Source organism: Centruroides vittatus, unplaced genomic scaffold (genome assembly GCF_030686945.1).
Source record: "Centruroides vittatus isolate TY-2023 unplaced genomic scaffold, ASM3068694v2 contig_2056, whole genome shotgun sequence".
In the NCBI taxonomy this organism is placed as follows: domain Eukaryota; kingdom Metazoa; phylum Arthropoda; class Arachnida; order Scorpiones; family Buthidae; genus Centruroides; species Centruroides vittatus.
Window position 1 is genome coordinate 10,141 of NW_027121274.1, and position 5,220 is coordinate 15,360.

The window sequence follows — 5,220 nt, forward strand, 5'->3', positions numbered from 1 at the left end:
TTTGTGGACTGGTGAAAAAAATTGCTGAAATCCGAACGCAATAAAGATGGCCGATGAGAGATTTTGAAAACAAAACGTCTGTTTTGGACGACGAGAAGTATTTTCTCTCTCCGGCATAGAAATACCAGAAAATGAAATCTACTATGTGAGCAATGAGAATTAAACACCTCAAGAAGTGAAGTACAAATTTAAAAAGAAATTTCAAGCAAAAGTCTTGCTGCCATTTCACCAACGGGTGTTTCGAAGCCATCTTTTAAGAAGGGATCCCTTGCAATTGATGCCGACACGTACCAAAACAAATGTCTAAAGAAAATTTTAATCCCTTTTCTTAACATAACGAATTCATCTTATGGCCTGACAAAACTTATGATGGACTTCTTGAAGGCCAAAAACATTCCATTGTATCCAAAAAACTTAATTCTTCAAATCTGCCACATTGCCGGCTAATCGAGGATTTCTTTTGATATTTGGTACAAATAGTATACGAGAAAGATTGTCCAGCAAAAATACCACACAACTGATTTCTTCACTTTCTTTTTTCTAATATTGATGGACTTCATTTTGATTCGGACGCGTGTAGCATCTTGCGTTGCTATACAATACCCTTTATGGGCACGTTACAAAACCAAAACTAACTGCAAACTACATCTTAAATGAAAAGATTTATTGTAGAATCTTTGTAATTAACTGTCATTACCGAGAATATATTTTATTGACGTTACTTTTCAATAACGCACAATTAATGCGCAGTATTCGTTCGCAATAAGCATATTCGAGCGGTCAAGATGGCGGCGTACCGTTCTGGGGGATCCGGGGTCGAATCCGGACAGATCGAAAAAGTCCCGGGAATCTTTCAATTGGTGTCAGGTCCCGTCCCTTGTCACCCTGTCGAAGAAAAAGGTTGAATGGTCGCATTTAGGACGAGTATACTAGAAAACACCAGATTTCACAGGAAACAAAACGAAACTCTAAATTTGTCAGACAAACTAAAAAAACCGACAACAAATTCAATTTTGTTTTCAAATTTAATTTCTTTTTTGATAAAGCATTGGAATTTGACAAATACTTGATGAAACTATAATATATGGAAAACAGGAATTTGATTACGATACAAAAATTTACAACTACAGACAGTCTACAGAGGCCTGAAGACAAGCGATAAGGTTACAGCCTATCACTCTATACAGGACTAAGAATTTTTCGGAAGGTGGTCTGTCCGGATATGTCTGTTCTCGTTCTTCAGCACCGGACTATGGAACCGACCCAACCCAAAATGGGCTTGATAAAGAAAAGCATACACACATTTTCAGTTGAGGAACGAGATTGTTTAACTTTATTCAATTCCCTCGTGAAACTTTCTCCGAAAAAATTTATTCTACCTTTTACGTTTTTCATAGTAATTTTGTCAGAAGTAGCCAATATTTTCGAAGTTTTTCCCATGCTTCCTGTCTTTTATATTTATTACTATAATCTTATGACTTAATATATAAAATTTCTGCGTAGATCTAGAGAGCCTGTTGTAAAATTCTAGGACCGAAAGGAATCGAGACATTTTTCAAATACGACTAAAAATAAAAATGTGCCACCCTACAAGTTTCCGAGACAACTACAACCCAACAAATTTGCTATGCATGCGCTTATTACTCGTTGACATGAAACTTACACCTTCACAAATACACTCTTTTTCATTCTACTCCATGATAAGCAGAATTTAATTAGAGTCGTTGTGCAAGCAAACGCTTGAAGCAGGCGTGAATTTAGGAATGAACGTACTGTAGGGCACATTGCACTGGCGAACTTTGAATGAACACTCAGTCGCGTTGTCAGTGATATTGTAAAATCAGCTTAACTCTGAATTATAATCAGGGACAAATTCTCTGGGCTTGCTTAGCACGCGTCACATGCTTAAGAGAAAGGTTTGACTGTTAATATACTTTTTATATGAGAACAAATATGCCAATAATAATTTATTCTAACGTGTAAACTCTTTTATCATTTGTGTTTGCGCTTACATCGATAGCTAGCCGCTAGCCGTTTTAAGTCATTGCCATGCTTGCTGGAACTCGATCGCTTGCTCGTGTGGAGGTTTGCCACAGCAAACAAGTGCGCCATTCGAAGCATTTAACATGGTCAGATTGTATCGAAAGCTTGCGGTATCCAGTCAGCATACATGTACTGTGTACAGAGGCGGATCTACATAGAGATTAATAGGGCTTAAGCCCGAGCTCCAGTGTCGAGGGCCCAAAAAATTTGAATTATCATAAATTTTTAATACTTTTTCATTATATTTCATGTGTAGATATAATGGCAGTGGCGTGCCGTCATTGGAAGCGATGGAAGCGCCGATTCCACCTTCCAATGACCTTCCCTTGAATTTTATAAAATATAAATTTTCATATTTTAACGTACTTTGAATTAATTAAAATTAATATTTTATTATAACTGCATTATGTATCTTTTACAAATTTCTATACTACATGTGAAAAAAAACGATAAGATTGCTATTGTATATTCGAATAATTCGGTGGCGGAAGGAATGTCGAAACCGGGTCAGTCTCCAATCAGCCAGATTATATAGGCATTAGCACATGCGGTTTACAGTGCACCAACCTCACCCGGTTTAGCTGGTAGAAGCGACACACTCGTAAAGAGTACAGCTTTATATCCCGGAGCAGTTGTGGGCTGTTAGCCACCTGCCTGTCAACTTCCAAGCAGCCAGATTATAGGCATTGGCGCATGCGCTTTACAGAGCACCAACGTCACCCGGTTTAGCTGGTGGATGCTTCACACATAAAGCTTCTAATTTTATATCCCGGACCGGTTGTGGGCTGTTTAGCCGCCTGCCTGCTAGATATTCGGCCGCCCTCGCCCGATTACGTGAATCACGAGTAGACTAGATCAACGGCGGACAACCCCGGCCGCGGGCCAGCTACGGCTCGCAAAAAGTCTCTATCCGGCCCGCGAGATCTTTAATAGATTATTAAATTGGAAAAATAACTAATTAATAGTTATTTTTCCAATTCTTTGTAATTTTCGAAAACGATAAGAGAAATAAATGTAGTATAAACTTTTTATTTATTTATTTCATATTTGCAGACTAAAAAAATTACGAGTCACAAAAAGGCGTCAATTAACTACTACGGCCCGCGGAAAAACGTAAAATTTATTCTGGCCCATGTTATAAAAAAGGTTGCCCACCCTAGACTAGATTTATAACTTAACCCAACCGATAGGAGTTTACTGGCATGTTTTTATGATAGTTCTGTATAGTTGACAGGAGTTTAAAAAAAATCCATTAAAATATTTGATATATTTATTCTGCGTTTATTCCGCTCTCCCATCTTATATTACTTACGGATTTCGATGTTAAACCGGTGATATTACGATTTAGTATGTCCCATCTGTAAGGAGATGCAGAAAAAACGTGTACGATTCTAGTACAGTGTTAAAAATTAACTGTTACTTTGGCAGCATCATTTACAACCAAATTTAATGAATGAGACGTACAGTACATACAATGGTACAAAAAAAAGCTCTACAATTTATTTTCCTTAAATTTACGATTTATATATCCGTTGTCATAAAAATTTGTCTTTCCACTGTTTTCCCAAGACTACAGATATTCAGGTACAAAGTAACTGGTTTCGACTTATTTCTACTTAAGAAGTGACTAAATAATTAAGAGATTAGGGAATGGGGACATAAATAAAATCCTGTTGAAAGAGCCAGAATTTTACTTCAACAAAAGCTTAACAGAACCAATCACTCGCTCAGTACAGTGGGAAACTGATTTCCGTGTACACCTGGTATTAAAACGAATTAGTTAGAAAACGAATGACTATTAAGTTTAACATAGTTAGATTTTTACAGCTACGGTGAGAAACGTTTAAAATTTACAACAGCCCTGTGGCGTCCTTTGAGATATACTAGTGATGCGACAAAAGAGGCATTTGACATTGACCGGTATCGGCACCCTCGGGATTTGGCACGCACACACCTACCTGGACCGTCACTAGTTCCATCCATTAGCTACTCGTATCAAGATATTTAAAAAGTAAAGAATATTTTATGTTATTTTTATGTACGTTTCTTTACAAAGCTATATTTTAATTATAATTTTCTTTAAAAGTATATTAATACAATCGAACAATACATTGTACCAGGTATGTATATCCACCGCACATTTTATTTCACCGAGTAAGTTTTTATAATTTATTTTTAATTTTAGCCCTTATATCGTGGCTAGCGATTCGGAATGTAATTGTGATATTAAAAATACATTTAGAGAAGTCTACAGTTTTTACTGGCTTATCGAACAAATGAATACGAATGGACCCTAGACCAGTGATTCTTAACAGGGGGGCTGCGGCCCCTGGGGTCCATAAGAAGTTTGCCGGGGGCCGCCAAATTATGCAAAATTTCCTTCGGAATATAATAAAAAGAAAATTGATGTATAATCCGAATATCGTATTGAAAAGTGAAATAAGAAAGATAAAGTTTTCCTATTTAGTTTTTATTTATTTATTTTGTATTTCTTCCTACATACAACTTTGTTGGTACAGAAGAAATAAATGTAAATATGCTACTTACACCGCAGTATTTACTTCTTTTATTCCAAAGCAATTTTAAGAAACTATTAATGCTTGGAATTTTAAAAATAATTAGGAAAAATAGTAGGCTTTGAAAATTTAAATATTTTTGCAAAAGATATGCAAAATCCTTACCACAAGTGGGCGTTTTAGTTTTAGTTTAGTTTTAGCATCGACATTGGATCGATTTATCGACATGTTTCTTATTTTATTTTCTGTTAAAAATTAATGAGTTTTCATGTTTAATTGTGAAGTTTGAATGTTATTTAAATAGATAATGAAATAATAAAGTTATGATTTACATTTATTATATAAAAAATAAAGCAATAATAAAAAAATCAATTTATTATAGATAAATTATCAAATTATCAAATATAAATTATTATTAAAAAATGGGGGTCACAAAAAATTATGAAATATTTGGTGGGCCGCGAGTATAAAAAGGTTAAGAACCACTGCCCTAGACCATCACTGACGCGCAATTAACAGCGGCCGGATGGCCGAGCGGTCAAGGTGAGTAGCCTACCGCTCTGGGGGACCCGGGATCGAATCCGAACGGGTCGAAAAATCCCCAGGAATTTTCGGGGGGTGGTCCGTTTCGGATATGTCGGGCCCCGTCCCTCACCACCCG